Raw genomic sequence first — 17,972 nt, forward strand, 5'->3', positions numbered from 1 at the left:
TTATCACCTTCACCCACCCCCGCTACCCAGAAATAACAATAAAACCCAATACTAGTCAATACACCCATTGATTGCCAGTTTAGTTACCTATGCCCTCAATGGGAGCAAAGATAACCCCAATGAAAATGAACGGGCACCCCCTCTACCCCCAACAACCCCCTCAACACATAAAGTACAGTAATGGGCAATAGCTCATTTCCCCATTAAAAATAAAACATTATCCAGCTATGATAAAGTAAATAAAAGTTCTACTCACCCCTGCTAGGATGAAGGCCATACTCATCACCATCCTCCCCGTCCATGTCGTGGGCAGCAACAGTACAATAAAAAACAAACTAATGGCCACTAACCCCTTAATCACCTTAGTGATTAGTAACTGCTAGAGTAATTAAGGGGTTTACCTCCCTCCCCTGCTACCCACCGGGGATGCCTAGCCACTCTCCCCAGGAGACCGACCCCACCCTCTACCCATTGATTGGCACAGTGGTACACCATACCCATATAATATGGGCATGATTTGTCACTATGGCAGTCAATGGGCAAACTAAAAAAAACAATCACCAAAAATACATACACACAAAAAAGCACCAAAAATACACAACAATAAAAAACTACAAGCACCAAAAATACACAACAATTAAAAATAACAAGCACCAAAAAGACATGTTTAAAATCTTACAACCCTAATCTGTATGTCTATAAAAGCATACTGGAGAGTTAGGACCCCTGGAGAAGCCGATATTTGGATTAAGGCGAAACACGCAAGGGTTTTTGCCACTTGTAGGATACCGTACCAGCCAGCAAACCCCTTTGGGACACCGTAAAAGTCAGCCAGACAGACTCTTTGGGACACCGTACTGTGGTGCGCACACAGATGCAGAAGTACCAATTTTGGCAAGGATATCGCCGACACGAGGAGCTGAGCGAGACATCTGAGGATGGATGTGGCAGTTTTGGGGCAACCCAGAGTGGCTACAGTGTGTCCTTATGACACTCATTGCCCAAAGCAGACCGGGAAAATGTGAGTGCATTGTGTAAGTTCCCTGCTCTGTTAATGCATATTACATTTCATTATGCTACTGTACAATATGTTCTCCTTATGTTTTCATTTGAGGAGGATTTCAGTGTGCAGTCATTATCATCCAAGGACTGCATTTTTGGTCTAACGACCACCACGACCAGTAGTGAGTGCTTTTTTTTACTTATTGAGCACTGCACTGGAATTCACTGTTTTACTTATTTGCGCCTTTATTTATTTTTAAGCTTGTATTATCACACGGTACTAGTGACCGTGTTTGCAGGCTGCGCTAAGTTTGGGTAATTGTGCACATTGTTCTGTTTGCGCTTCTTTTTTTGTATTTGTTACGAAATATATACATAACAAGTAAAAAACAAGCACCAAAAGTACATAACAATTAAATAAAAATAAGCATTTGCTAAAAAATGCATTGCTTGTCACTGTCTTTATCTATAGTCCAAAAGGGGCATAGATACACATTAGCAGTCAATGGGCAACCTCAAAAAAAACAAAAAAAACAATCAATGTTTTTCTATTTTTGACTTCTTCACCCTCCGATTCCAGCAGCAATAGCTGGAACATCTTGACACTCGATGCAATGCTTCTCAACAGCCAGTAAGTTCTTCTATTTCTTTTCTTCTTTATTTGTAATCCAATCCAATGGGGCGAATGTTTTCCCGTCGGTTTCTTAAACTCAAATAAGATGGGACAGGCCTTATATAATGTGAAGTCATATTTGAGTGTCAAATGGTACACCCCCAATCCGATTGGCTAATGTACCATGTGACAGGGTTCTTTTTTTTTTTTTTTTTAGGATCTGACGTCATCTTAAAGGGATGATGGCACAACCCTTTACAAAAAAAATGACTGCCATCACATGGTACTTCAACCACCGCCACAGTAGTGAAAGGGTTAACTCATCCCACAACCTTCCCGGCAGGCCTAACCACCCACCCTGGGGCAACTACCCCCTTCATCTACCCCCTGTAACACCCCACAAACGGATAGCCGCTAAGGTAGTGAAGCTGTTTTTATTTACACTTTAATACTAGTGTATGGGAGCAGGGAGTCTCTGGAGCTGAACCGCATTGATTTCAGCCACGTGGACCCCCTGCTTCCCGAGTTTCAGGCCATCGGTATAGGGTGCCGGTATCCCACTGCAATGTTTAAATCTCCCGCATCACGTGACCGTAAAAATTTAAATGTACAGGAGATACTGGGACCCCATACTGGGGCCTGTAACTCGGGAAGCAGGGGGTCCCCGGACCTAAAATTAATGCGGTTCAGCTCCAGAGACCTCCTGCAGTACACTGTTATTACAATGCAAATAAAAACACTGTGATCGCCTGTGAGAGCTGTGCAGAGAGACAGGGCCATCTTAACAACATTAGGGGCCCCGGGCAAAGCCGTGCATGGGGCCTGCCTACACTGTCACTCTCAACCTCCCACACACTCACTAGCAGCAGCAGGCTCCGGAAGTGCTGCACTGCTAGGCTGCAAGCGGTTCTGACAAGAGCCGGGGTGCCAGGTGGGCGGGTGGAGATTGAGCGGAGCTGGGTTTCCACTTCCGGGCGGGAGAGAGCGAGCGGAGCCGGGGTGCAGGGCGGGGGGAGAGCATTGGTGGGCACGCATGGGCCGGGTATATGTGGCCCCCTATGCTGTGGGGCCCCCGGGCAACTGCCCAGTGTGCCCATACATTAAGACGGCCCTGCAGGGAGATGTGACTCTGTCTGCTCAATACTCTATGCAGCTCTTACAGACTGTTTGAATATCGTATGGGGGAAAACTTTGAGAGAGGCTGAGATCACATCGCTGCTGTCCCGAGCAGTATTGGCATTTTCCTACCTCACGGTTTGAGACTTTCGGAAATGGTTTCAGATTCTTTTTGAATACCGTGATAACACAAATGACAAACCATTGGAGACAGCAGCAAAGTTATCGAAGCTACTGGAATAGGCCCCTAAATCTGGTTAATTATGGCTTAGCAAGTAAATAAGCCGTAAATGGCATTCTGGTGCCAGAAGGTATGTTATGGCATTGCACAAATTAGTAAATATGAGCAAAAGTAGGCAGGCAATGATAACTGCAAATAGACTGTTTTAAATGTTTCAATCCACCTCCTAACAATAGCCTAGGGTGTTAATTTGACTACCACATAAATACATTATCAGTCATTATAGCATTTTTTGGTAGGGTTCATAATGTTTACTTCTTGAAATTAATATTTAATAGAAAATTCTTATTTTGTTTTGAATTTTAATCTGAATTGAAACCACAGCCACAGATGTATCTAGTTTGGATCACAAATTCATAAATCCATTAGTGATGAGCAAATTATTAGCAAACATTCAATTTCATGGTGAATATTGCGCTTATTCAGATCAAATCAGATTCACACACATACATTCACATACATTCAAACTACATTTTTAACAAAACATTTACATGTTAATATTCATTAGCAAATCGAATATGACCAAAAAACAGAGAAATATATGTGTTCTGAATTTTGATACATTTACCCATCTTTAAAATCCGTCTTGTTTTATATAAACTATTTTCTTTTTGTAATGTATAGAATGAAAAGGATGAACATTTGTAACAAAATGATGAACAAATAAAAAATGTCGGTAACATTTTAAAACCAATACGAATATGGATAAGCGCTACACAACAAAAAAATAGCATAACAAATATAAATTATACAATTACCGGTGCTCCAGTCAATGAACGATAGGCAGCCTCCAATCCTAGAATACGTCGTGACCGATGGAAGACAGGGCACACGGATTTGAAGTATAACCTATTAATTTATTGGGAGAAATTTCCACAAGGGAGAAAACGGAGCACAGCAGCAAAGTAACGGGGGCTAGACACCGGTAAGTAGAGGGTTAAAAATCCTTTAATCCATGGTAGACATTATGGTATGGGATGAGTAAAATCTCTAACGCGTTTCGGGCCGTCGCCCTTTGTCAAAGAGAATATTTACAGATCGCGTCTGTACCCGCAATCTGTAAATATTCTCTTTGACAAAGGGCGCCGGCCCGAAACGCGTTAGAGATTTTACTCATCCCATACCATGATGTCTACCATGGATTAAAGGATTTTTAACCCTCTACTTACCGGTGTCTAGCCCCCGTTACTTTGCTGCTGTGCTCCGTTTTCTCCCATGTGGAAATTTCTCCTGCTATTCACCACACGTGATAGACGCCGATGGACCCACCATTTCTCAAATGTGAGTACCCTCACTCCTATAATTACGGATTGGGTCTTCATACTTATCTGTGTCATTCTCCAGGGAGTTGTTTATTACTGTGATATTAAGGGGTAAGGCATTTATAGCTGACCCGCACTTCTTACCACAGGTCCCCCACACTTTAGGAGTTAACCATTGACACATTGGATTATTTATTCTCAAGAGAGTGGATTTATATGGTTCTTCATAAACTGTCTTACCATTCAAAGATATTATTACATCTACATTGATTCTCCACAGCTGAGCATTGAATTTTGGAACTCTGTGTCCTACCTTTTGCCAATTAATTTATTGAGCTAAACATAACGTTTTCGACCGTTAAAGGTCATTATCAACTGCAAGTGGCTTAATGAACAAGTCCCAAATAGTCCATTATATAATACCCACAATGCTCACTGTTCAATCACCCTAAATGTAACACATATTTGTAGTGCTACCTCCTTATCATCCAGCGGCGGCGTCCTATCTGACGTGAGGATGCGCTGTAAGTAACATTTTAAATCCAGTTCACTTTTCCATTTGGTCCATGGGGATTTCCTGTGTTTGTTTCTGAAGAAAATACATCACTATACAGTATGTTGAAAACATACCTGTAGCATTAGTATACTTACATGTATTTTCTCACCCCAGACCCCTGTATTGATGAACGTACAGTATTTGTCCTCAAATTAGTAATATACTATTTTGTACACTATTGATCTGTTGTTATTAGATATATTAAAACTGAAAACTGTGTTTAAGTTTGTCTTGGTTTCATTCTGAAAACATTATAGAAAACTTTAAAATAATAAACAATAAGAAAATAATAAACAATAAGAAAACAATAATAACATTCCTGAGAAAATTAAATGTATTTCTGTTAACTTATACTTCTACCTACTGTACAACAATATTGTATAAGAAAATAAGTTGGAAGTAGCCACAGGATCCATACTTTTCGACTCTCGCTATCTAAAATGTCTCCTTTCAACTCAGATGATATGTTATTTTGGCAAGAACATTCATTCCTATTGAGACAATTGAAACCATAATTTGATATACCCCAAAATCTACTGTGACATGTCAGTATACAGTATAAAGATGTCACTGTGCATGTGAAGGGGTACCTAGGCCAGTAAATAAAGGCATTATGCCCAGTGGGATGCCCCTGAGCCTTATTGAGAAATGTCGATTGTCAGCTCTGCGACCCAGTAATGGCAGTAACACTTAACTTTTAATAAAAATGTCTGTGTGTCTCCCACCAGGTATAAGGTGGCGAGAATAATGTTATTTCTACTGATGTATTTCAATTCCTGTAACCGCGCAAAGGAAAAAATGGTTTTAAAACCCATCAGCCACAGCACAGCGCATGGCTGTTACCTAATTTCTGCTAGGAAGGTCCTAGCGCGCTGAGATTTGCTGTGAGCGCCGGTGGGGTAAAATCATGCAAAACGTTATAACGCAATTTTTATAAAGTTTTATAAAAATTGATGAATGAAAGTCCCCTTATTTTAATTGTTCCAACATTATAGGCATAAGAGGATTTTCATTCCGACGGCCGGAATAGAGGGAAACACTTAAGTTGTAATTACTGTACTTTAGAAATGTACAGCAGGAAACTCCTTTGAGGGGGCAATGCATATGCAACTCAGACTTCTAAGACACCCCGCTGGTTTTGTTTCACAGTGTCTGAAAAAGTCTGTAGTTGAAAAGATTTTGCCGACTAAAGTGTGAAATGGGGAGGGGTAATCCAAGTACCCCATTTTAGCAAATGTCCGTACAACTGGCTGGATGCAGATACCAGATTGATTAAGCATATACTGAGTCCTAGTGCTGAGTGCAGCACTACAGAATGTGAGTGGGAAGAATCGCCAAGTTTTTTATTGTGTTTGTTTACCTTATTAAAATAATCTGCACCATAGAGGGGTGTTTGTTTGTGGTCTTCTCTTTTTCACAGTTATTTTCTACAATTCATATGAGAGTTTGGGAGTACTCTCGAAAATGAAGCACCCACCCTAAATTGGACGATTTTGTTTTTCAATCTTGTATTTGGTCATTTTTAATACTGGTAATTTATAGATATGTTGTACATTTTTTAGCGCTTTTTGGAAGTATTTATGTATTTATATTGGAGGTCATGATGAATACTCAGGTACATTGTGATCCTCAACAAAGGATCACTACATACATTACATAACACATCAACATAACATGCCCTATAAACGATGCGCAGGTGTATATCAGTGTCTAGTACTGCGAACCTGGGTATCAAGGACTGTGTGATGGTGCCGACACACTGTCCGAGCTTGCTAATATGATAAGCATGTTCCTCCATGCTGCTCTCACTCCAGTGATCTGCTGGGCCTCAATGAAAGCTTAGCTGTTCATCCTCCAATCAGCGCCTGCTCTCTACAGTGGGATGTAGACTAGACTTGGGTCACTTCCAACCAATCCTGAGATCTCTCAGGCTTGTGGAGATCTCATATCACGTGCTCTGCAAGCCCCTCTTAAAAGGCTCCTCTCCCCTTAGTCCCACCTCTTCCACAGCCTTTGCTATTGGCTGATCCTATGTCTATCATGAGTCACATGTCCATGGCACATTGGAGAGGAACCTGATAGGGGACAGTGTGAATGTGTTGCATACATTGTACAGAGGGTTAACATACATTTTTTTTACAGCTATATCAGTAAACAGTTAAATAAAATACACACCCATAATGTTAAAGAATAAAAGTGCTTATCAGAGAAATGAGTTGTCTTTGTGTGTCCTAAAGAAGTTCCTTGTTTCTTGCCTCCTGTCGAACTGCAGGTACACAGAGTATTCAGCAGTGATGGTGGAGATAGGGCCATACAATATGGAATCGGCATGCAGCCTGAAAATCACTTGTGCTACTGCTACAGGTCCTCATGAATGAAAAAATCATCTGTCTGCTTTACCCAGAATAGTCCAAGACTGTACTAGACCAATCTGACAAAAATAAACAGCTCCTGTGGCACCAAGATAGAAAGCCTTGCCTTTCTTTTTCAGAATCACAAAACCCGACATTGTGCTACGGAGTGGTGTGGCTTCCTCTCAGTGTTCACAGTGGTTTCCTCATAATTTATTCTAATTCACCTCTCTTCATATCATCCATTTATCTCGGCCATACACTCATTGACTGTAGAGTATGAAAGCTGCCAGTTGATCATTAGCATTACAAGAATTTATTATGATGAGCAATGAACCATATTGGCAAACATTAGGATGTTGACATAAATCAGTATGTCATTCTGATGTCATTTAAGGTTCATCCTGATACAGGGGCAATTTGGGAACAGTAGGGGTGTGTAAGGCATCAATGATGGTGGGCTCAATGATAGGGAGCAGATCACGATGGCTGGAATAGACGAAACTGGACTGAGCCTGGAGCATGTCCGTAGAGATGGGCTGTGCATCACAGAGTTTGTAAAGAGCAGGTGTCACACAGGATCAACAGGCAAATGCACTACTATGGACATGGCAGAAGTGAAGGTCTGACAGGCTGAGGTCAGGGCAGGCAACAAGCAGGATAAAGGTTTAAACAGGCTAATGTTCAGATAGGGTGAGGTCAGGGCAGGTGGAAAGAAGCTTCATAGTAAGGCAGACAGGGGTCAGTGCAGGCAGATGTTCGTGAGCTTTGTTAGGCCGACAGATAATCAGTCAGCAAGCAGCTCAGACAGATTAGCTATGCTTAGACAACAAGAATGGATGTAATGGGCAAAACCATGTTTATCTGGAAACCAGGAAGTGGAAGTGGTCTGCTTTAAAAGCAAATATAGAAAAATAGTCAAAGCACACCAAATGTTACAAAGATATTAAAACACTTTGATTTTATTGAAATAACAAAGTTACAAAATCTGCATTTTTGTCCGTTAGAACCTCCTTTTGGACAAAGAAATTAATTACATAGGACAAACAGACTCGTATTTATTAGAATGATTTGGCACCCAAAAAATTACAACCGGTATGGCTCTAACCAGAACATCCGTAATTTGACAATACTTCCAGTATATACTAATGTTTAACAACGTAATCACACAAAACTTCCAATATACAATATGTATTAACAGAAATGAGTGCTTGGCAACAGACATTAACAATGGCTGAATTCTCATTCATTCCGTATCCGCTACCGGACGTTTTATCTGGAAAAATAAGCTGTCGTCTATTAACATACAGATATGGCCTTTTTGTTTTTCCAGCTTTCCTCAACAAAAGTGCGGACATCTCTCATTTTGTTTGGAAGATATAATCAATATACATCCCATTTATCTCTCTACAACTCTTTGTGTTGTTATTCACACCTGTATTTAACAGGGATATGTCAGACATAATTAGGATTTGTTTGTTTTGTATTTCGTTGCCTGTCTGGCAGATGGCAAAGTGAATTTTTTTTGCCTATGGAGGGGGGTGTTCTGTGCGCTACAATTTATAATTCGCAGAACAGGTGCCTTTCTGCTGATGCTACAGTCCAGAATGTCTTACAAGAACCTATTGTTACTTAGCCTTGAGCACTCTAAACATTATCAAATTTGAGTTATTGTGATTTTTGTAACACTATTCTTTTTGAGCACACAGATTCAGAGACAGATTACAGGAGAATAGAACAATTTTTGCAATATTTCTTGTGCTTCAACTAGACCAAAAGATAGTTTTGAATATATGATCTTTTTAGCAATTAATGATCGAGCAAATAAGAAAGTCACTGTATCAGAAATATATGACTATATAATTCGCAATTATGAATATTACAAAAATTCACCTGGCCATGGATGGAAGAACACGTTCGATGTATTTTGTCAAGTAATTATTGCTTTGTTCGCACAACGCTTTGCCCAGGGAATAAACAGGGTTATTGGTCATTGCTACCAGCATGTGCCAGTATGTTTGATAATCTAAAAAAAAAAGACAGTTGATTGTTTTAAATTATTTCACTGTTTAATGCTTATTTTCTATTTTGCATGTCTGGAGCTGGGCAAAGACAATGTGCAGGAAATAACCCCTCCCCTTGGTGCAGGAAACGCTCCCAGCAATACTGCCAGGTAAGACAAAGTACTCCAATCCATGCATGCCAAGTCCCTTCCCCCCAAACCCCCCCCAAAACATAATGTAAACCTCAAGTCCTAATGTAATGTATTGTACCCCATGCCATGCATGCTTTGTCTCCACCAACCCCCCAAATAGCAGAAGGTACAGTACTGTATAATAATGGACTGTACTAGCGTCAGGATATAATAATTTTTTTCTATTTCTGTTTTGCTTGTGCATGTCTGGAGCTGGGCAAAGACAACGTGCAGGGAATACCTCCCCCCCCAACCCCCCTTGGTGCAGGAAACGCTCCCAGCAATACTGCTCCAATCCATGCATGCCATGTCCCTTCCACCCAAACCCCCAAAAACGTAATGTAAACCTCTAGTCCTAATGTATATTGCTGTACCCCATGACATGGGTGCTTTGTCCCCGCAAACCCCCATAAAGGAGAAGATAGAGTACTGTATAATAATAATCTGTACTGGCATCATGGTATAATAATTTTTTTCTGTTTTGCATGTGCATGTCTGGAGCTTGGCAAATACATTGTGTAGGAAATACCTCCCCTCCCCTTGTTGCAGGAAACACTCCAGGCAATGCTGCCAGGTAAGACACGTGCTCCAATCCATGCATGTCAAGTCCCTTCCTGCCAAACCACCAAAAACCTAATGTAAACCTCTAGTCCCAACAAGCTCTGAGAAACCCCAAATATTACCACATAATATATATGTATATAAGTGTCCAAAGGAATGCTAGTGGGCGTGGCTAAATGTATACAACAAAAAACAAACAAAGATGGCCAAAGCTACTTCCAATGTGACAAAAATACACAGTGCAATACCTATATATTCACTTGAAAAATAGTCATTTAGTTTAACCCTTTGGCCAAAGCGTCTTAAGCCTGTTGCCACTTTTAAGGCATGACCGTTAGCAGGTCCTAACACTCCCTGAGTTAAAAGTCTTATTTACCTATATAATTACAGGAATAATGATCACATTGGATCTGTCGTAACCCAGCAAAATGAAACTGACCTGCCAACTTGGAAAGTGGGGAGGGCAAGCTTAAACCTTGGGGGGGGGGGTTGGGGCCACTACCACACCCACTAACACTCCTTTGGACACTTATATACATATTTATTATGTGTTAATGTTTGGGGTTTCTCCGAGCTTGTTGGGAATCTGTGTGTTTATTAACTATGTGCTGCTGGTCTCAGTTACTTTTGGACAGGCTGCCAAGACTCTTACCCCATCCACTGATTGGAAGGACTGGGATTTTGAGGGTGATAATGTGGGAGATACCGTTGAAAGTGTTACTTCTGGGGGAAGACAGCAGTCAATGTCTGTACAGTCTAAGAGTTCAGGGATCTCTTCGCACACTACTATTTATCATAGTAATTGTACCTTCCATAATGTGGAAGAAAGGGTGGCCTACTTAGTTGGAGTCTGGAAAGTAGGGAGATCAGTTTACATCGATCAGGTAGAGTATGTGTCTGAATGGCATCCTAAGAGGGTGTTGTCTATCATGGTGACTGATGATTCAGGAGCCTTAGTGAGGAAACTGAACCCTGAACACTATTATTGAAATTCTCCATGTTGGGAGGAACCTGAATTCTGTAAGATGGCCAACTTATGGCTATAGTCAAATAAAGCGGCTAATGATTCCAGCAAATTTGTAATGATTGTATGGTCACAGAGAATGTTATCATGTATATTAAATGTGATAATCATTATGTGAATGTTATGCTGTTATGTTCCAGGTTACCTTTAAGGATGGTACCCGTTGGGATTCCACCAGAGTGAGGATGTAGCCATGCCACCTTTGGCTGCTAACCTGCCCTACTCCTGCCATTAAGACTTGCTAGAATCAGGCTGCCAGTAGTCAATATGGGTTTTCCCCACTCACTGGAGCTGCACTTGAGTGACAGTGGGAGGCGGTGACATCGGCCTGATCATGTCCAATCATGGAACAGAACTGTACCTGGGCTGTACTTAAGGACAATGCCGCCCTAAAATTAGCAGTGCCTCTACCAACTTGAGAGAGTCCGGTCACACAGCCAAGAGCCTGACTATTGGGCCTTCACTAGTCCTCTTCCCCTCGGGGGAGAGTGAGTGTGTACCATACCTCTGCCCCTGCTAGTGGGGTAGGGAAGAGCTGGGACTGCTGTGGTGAGAAGCTCACAATTGCTGTATTAGGCAGAACCCTGCCATATATGGTACTGCACAGAGGAAGAGAGTAAACCGTTCCTGTTGTTATACTCCCGCCTAGTGTGTGATTTTACTGGGGGGAAAGGTGATAGTTCTACTGTAGGAGATCATGTCCACCTACCTGGAGCCTACAGCCGATGGAGGCGTTGCACTGCTAGAGAACCACATGGGTAATGTACCCCAAAAACCTGATCCTGTGTACCCACTACCATCGGCGGACAGCTCAGCCCTTCTTTTACCAGCAGGTATCATGCACAACATACGTAGTAATGGCACATTGTCCCAGAGGGTGGCGGAAGCACTGCTACATACTGTATATATATATATATATATATATATATATATATATATTGTGACAAACAGCTTACTCCGGGGCTCCGCTGCTTGTCCGGGACGGTTAGAACACGGTCTTTTCGGGTAGGTTAAATGAGGAGGCGTCACGTACTGTTCCTTTAAACAGGCTGTGCCTGGTTTATTCAGTCCCAGGCACTGAGACTGCCACAGTGCATACAACAAAACACATCAAAACAAAAGCTGCTCACCTGAGCGATAACTTAACTTAGATTTCCCTAACTCAGGGTGGAAGTGGCTTTTCCACTTTCCAACAACAAAACAAGGTACTTTTGCAGAGTTAGCCAAATGAATAGAACAATTGAACCTGTGTGGGGAAGGGGCTTCTCCCCACTGTGTTCAGCAGCCTTCCAGGCTCTGGAGAAGAGACAAGAGCAAACAGGAAATCAGTCTTACATACCTGATTTCTAATTAGCATGACAGGTGACAGAAATCCCTCAGTTCCAGCGCTTGCCCAAAACTGTGGGATGGAGTGCATGTATTATAAGGCTGCACTCCCAGGCCAGACAGGATAGAAACTGTTCAGTATCCTGGGAGCCCTATATATGGAATTTATTACCATCCCCTGGTTTCTGTCACATATCCTCCCCCCCAGCTCAGACCCTGAGGGATGAGCGACCATGGATATTAGGGAGTGCATCCTTGACAACCCGTCAGCATTGCCATGTTTGTGCCCTGACCTGTGTTCCACAGAAAATTTAAAGGGTTGTAGGCTTAGGAACCACCTGGTCACTCTAGCATTCTTTTCCCTGTTTTGACACATCCAGGTAAGGGGTGCATGATCTGTGACCAACCGGAATTTTCTCCCCAACAGGTAGTATTTGAGCGTCTCTACAGCCCACTTTATTGCGAGACACTCTTTCTCTACTATGGAGTAATTTTTCTCCTGGGGATTTAGTTTCCTACTTAAATAAAGGATGGGGTGTTCCTCACCTTGAGACTCCTGGGAGAGTACCGCCCCCAGCCCTACCTCAGATGCGTCGGTTTGGACTACGAACTCTTTGGAGAAGTCAGGTGTGACCAACACTGGTTGGGCACAGAGAGCTTCTTTCAGGCTTCTAAAGGCCTGTTCGGTTTCGGGGGACCACTTTACCATAAGTGGTCCTCTTGCTTTTGTGAGGTCGGTTAGTGGGGTTGCCTTAGTCGCAAAATTGGGAATAAACCTTCTATAGTACCCAATTAACCCCAAAAAGGTCCTTACTTGTTTTTTTGTAACTGGCCTTGGCCAACCTTGTATCGCCTCCACTTTGAGTGTTTGGGGTTTGAGTAAACCTCTGCCAATAGAATACCCCAGATACTTGGCCTCCTCCAGACCAATGGTGCATTTAGCGGGGTTAGCAGTTAGTCCAGCAGACCGAACTGCGTCGAGCACAGCTTGGACCTTTGGAAGGTGGGATTGCCAATCTTCACTATGGATTACCACATCATCCAGGTAGGCAGCAGCATACCGAGCATGTGGTTTTAAAATTTTATCCATCATTCTTTGGAATGTGGCGGGAGCTCCATGTAAGCCAAAAGGCAGCACCCTATACTGAAAGAGGCCGTCTGGGGTTGAGAAGGCTGTCTTTTCTTTTGCCCTTTCTGTGAGGGGAACCTGCCAGTACCCTTTTGTTAGGTCTAGGGTTGTGAGATATCGGGCTTTACCCAGTCTCTCTACAAGTTCATCTACCCTGGGCATAGGGTAAGTATCAAATTTTGACACCGCGTTTAGTTTCCGGTAGTCATTACAAAACCTTGTTGTACCATCTGGCTTTGGGACTAAGACTATAGGGCTGTTCCACCCACTTTGGGATTCCTCAATTACGCCTAGTTTTAGCATTTTTTTAACCTCTAAACTTATAGCCTCTCTTTTGGCCTCTGGGATTCGGTACGGTTTAAGGTTAACTCGGACCCCCGGTTCAGAGACTAGGTCATGTTCAATTACGCTAGTTCAACCTGGCTGTGTAGAGAAGATTTCTTTGTTTCTGCTCACTAAATTCTGAACCTCTTGTTTCTGATGAACGGACAGGGTTTCAGCTATGCTAACCTCTGGGTCAGTTTCTTGACTCTCTGACGGACCTGGGGTTACTAGGGTTGACAAGACTTCTCTATCTTTCCAGGGCTTGAGTAGGTTTATATGGTAAATTTGCTCAGGTTTCCTCCTACCTGGCTGTCTTACCTTATAATTTACTTCTCCCACTCTTTCCAAGACCTCATATGGCCCATGCCATTTAGCAAGGAATTTACTTTCCACGGTGGGAACCAGAACTAGTACCCTATCACCTGGAAAAAAAATTCTGACCCTAGCACCCTTATTATACGTATTCCTCTGTGCTTCTTGAGCTTTCTCCATGTGTTCCCTCACTATGGGTAGGACTGCAGCAATGCGGTCCTGCATCTGGGCAACATGCTCTATTACACTTCTGTAAGGGGTAACCTCGTGTTCCCAAGTCTCTTTGGCTATATCCAGTAAGCCCCTTGGGTGTCGGCCATACAATAGTTCAAACGGGGAGAAGCCTGTGGATGATTGGGGAACTTCCCTAATGGCAAATAACAGGTACGGTAACAAACAATCCCAGTTTTTCCCATCTTTATCGACCGCCCGCCGTAACATGCTCTTTAAGGTTTTATTGAACCTTTCCACTAAACCATCTGTTTGTGGATGATAGACTGAGGTTCTGAGGTGCTTGATTTTTAGGAGTTTACATAACTCTTTTGTTACTTGGGACATAAACGGTGTTCCCTGGTCAGATAGAATCTCTTTAGGAATTCCAACCCGGGAAAACAGAACTACTAACTCTTTTGCTATGTTTTTGGCAGAGGTGCTACGTAGGGGAACTGCCTCCGGATATCGGGTGGCATAATCTAATATTACCAATATATGCTGATGTCCCCTAGCAGACTTTATTAGGGGTCCTACTAGATCCATAGCAATCCGGTCAAATGGTACCTCTATTATGGGAAGGGGTACCAATGGGCTGCGGTACGCCTTGAACGGGGCGGTGATCTGACATGCTGGGCATGAGGAACAATAATTCGTAATTTCTGCCAGAACCCCAGGCCAATAGAAGCTTCGGAGAACCTTTTCTTTTGTCTTTTCCACTCCTAGGTGTCCCCCCAATGGATGACTATGTGCGAGGTGTAACACTACATTACGGAATGTCCGTGGTACCAACAATTGTTTAGTTGTAACTGATTTCCTTTTATCAACCCGATATACTAGGTCGTTCTCTACCTCGAAGTAGGGGTAAGCAAGCGACCTATCTGGTTGGCCAAGAGTACTATTCAGGTCCCGTATATTTCCCCTTGCTACCTCTAATGTGGGGTCCTCCCACTGGGCCTTCTTAAAACTTCCAGGACTGACCTCTAGGTCAGCGAGGGTCTTATCCGGTTCTGGGGTGGTAAGTGTCTGATCAACATCCTGATTTGGGGTATTCCCTACCAAAGTAGTGATGGGGAAGGGAATTTTACAGCACTCCTCCTTTTCCCCCTTCTTATTTGGGCCCTCGTCAACCTCCATTTCTGAAAACGGGAAAGGATTTATTTCTTCTAATACTTCGTTATGGTCCGCTATTGAACTCTGGGCGCTATTCTGAGCGGGGGACCACATTTTTAGAAAATGGGGAAAGTCGGTCCCTATTAACACATCATGTGCCAGTTTGGGTACAATACCCACCTTGAAATCTAAAGAACCAAACTCTGTTTCAAAAAAAACATCAACAGTGGAATATTCATGATTATCCCCATGTATACAACAAATTGCCATTCTTTGTGAACTGTTTCCCTGTTTCTTCTTAATGGGCAAGAGGTATTCGGACACTAGTGTGACCATGCTCCCAGAGTCCAGAAGTGCCCGAACCCTCCTACCATTAACCTTTACAGATGCCCACAGATGGTTATTTAAGGGGTCCTCTGGGCTAGGGCGCATACATTGGGACAACAGCGAATAAGGTTCCACGCTGTTGCATTGCATGGGCTCATCATTTAGTGGGCAGATTTTTGCTGTGTGGCCCCTCTCATGACAATTTACACATTTAGGTACATAGTCTGTGTCCCACTTAGAGCCTTTTCCCGGCTCCCCATGTTGGCTATTGCCCTTAGTGTGCGAACCACTGTTGCTGGTGCTGCGTGAAGGTGGTCGCCGCTCTTCAGCTCCCCTTAACCCCGGTACCCTTTTACCGTCTCTGGAAGAGTCCTGGAACCTCGGGTAGTGGGGTTGCTCCACGACTGTGGGTTGCGGGTGCTCTCCTGCTGCATTGTACCTTTCTACGAGGGCCACAAGCTCATCCGCATTGTGGGGGTCACTCCGACTGACCCAATGGCGTAAGGCAGAGGGAAGTTTCCTCAAGAACTGGTCCATGACCAACCGTTCCACGATGTGGCTTGCTGAGTTGATCTCGGGTTGTAGCCACTTCCGGGCGAGGTGGATGAGGTCATACATCTGGCTTCGGGTGGCTTTATCCATCGTGAAGGACCATGCGTGAAACCTTTGGGCGCGAACAGCCGTGGTTACGCCGAGGCGGGCGAGGATCTCGAACTTCAATTTTGCATAGACGTTAGCTTCGGCTGGCTCTAGATCAAAGTAAGCCTTCTGGGGTTCGCCGCTTAGGAAGGGTGCGATTAGACCAGCCCACTCAGCTTCTGGCCATCCCTCTCTCTGTGCCGTGCGTTCAAACGTGAGAAGATAGGCTTCCACATCATCCGAGGGTCCCATCTTCTGAAGGTAGTGGCTTGCCCTGGTCATTTTCGGAACTGGGGCTGCCGCTGCCAGTGGAAGGTTACTGATAGTCTCCCTCAGGATCTCGAGTTCCTGCTGTAAGCCCTGAGCGAACCGCTGTTGCTCCTCTCTCAGCAAGCGGTTTGTCTCTTGCTGGTTTGCATTCGCCTGTTGCAGGGCTTCATTCGCGTCTTTCTGGACAGCGACATTGCGTACCAGCGCACTCACCACGTCTTCCATCTTGTTTGGAGAGAGAGAGAGAAAACTTTTTTTTTTTTTTTTTTTTTTTTAAAGTTCTTTAACCCCCAGACCTTTTAGTGTTCTGCCCGCATTCTCCACCATATGTGACAAACAGCTTACTCCGGGGCTCCGCTGCTTGTCCGGGACGGTTAGAACACGGTCTTTTGGGGTAGGTTAAATGAGGAGGCGTCACGTACTGTTCCTTTAAACAGGCTGTGCCTGATTTATTCAGTCCCAGGCACTGAGACTGCCACAGTGCATACAACAAAACACATCAAAACAAAAGCTGCTCACCTGAGCGATAACTTAACTTAGATTTCCCTAACTCAGGGTGGAAGTGGCTTTTCCACTTTCCAACAACAAAACAAGGTACTTTTGCAGAGTTAGCCAAATGAATAGAACAATTGAACCTGTGTGGGGAAGGGGCTTCTCCCCACTGTGTTCAGCAGCCTTCCAGGCTCTGGAGAAGAGACAAGAGCAAACAGGAAATCAGTCTTACATACCTGATTTCTAATTAGCATGACAGGTGACAGAAATCCCTCAGTTCCAGCGCTTGCCCAAAACTGTGGGATGGAGTGCATGTATTATAAGGCTGCACTCCCAGGCCAGACAGGATAGAAACTGTTCAGTATCCTGGGAGCCCTATATATGGAATTTATTACCATCCCCTGGTTTCTGTCACATATCCTCCCCCCCAGCTCAGACCCTGAGGGATGAGCGACCATGGATATTAGGGAGTGCATCCTTGACAACCCGTCAGCATTGCCATGTTTGTGCCCTGACCTGTGTTCCACAGAAAATTTAAAGGGTTGTAGGCTTAGGAACCACCTGGTCACTCTAGCATTCTTTTCCCTGTTTTGACACATCCAGGTAAGGGGTGCATGATCTGTGACCAACCGGAATTTTCTCCCCAACAGGTAGTATTTGAGCGTCTCTACAGCCCACTTTACAAACAAAAAAACAAAACAAAACAAACTGAACAAAAAAATCTACTCGCCACCTAGTACCACACGTGTGCTGCTGGGGCCAATAGGAGCTCGCCACGATGTTAAATCCACTCGCCCGGGGCCTGCAAATGTATAAGTTTGTCGAACACTGTATATATATATATATATATATATATATATATATATATATATATATATATACACACACAAACATTTACTACACTCACATA

The sequence above is a fragment of the Ascaphus truei genome, chromosome 3 (assembly GCF_040206685.1).
Source record: "Ascaphus truei isolate aAscTru1 chromosome 3, aAscTru1.hap1, whole genome shotgun sequence".
Classification (NCBI taxonomy): Eukaryota; Metazoa; Chordata; class Amphibia; order Anura; family Ascaphidae; genus Ascaphus; species Ascaphus truei.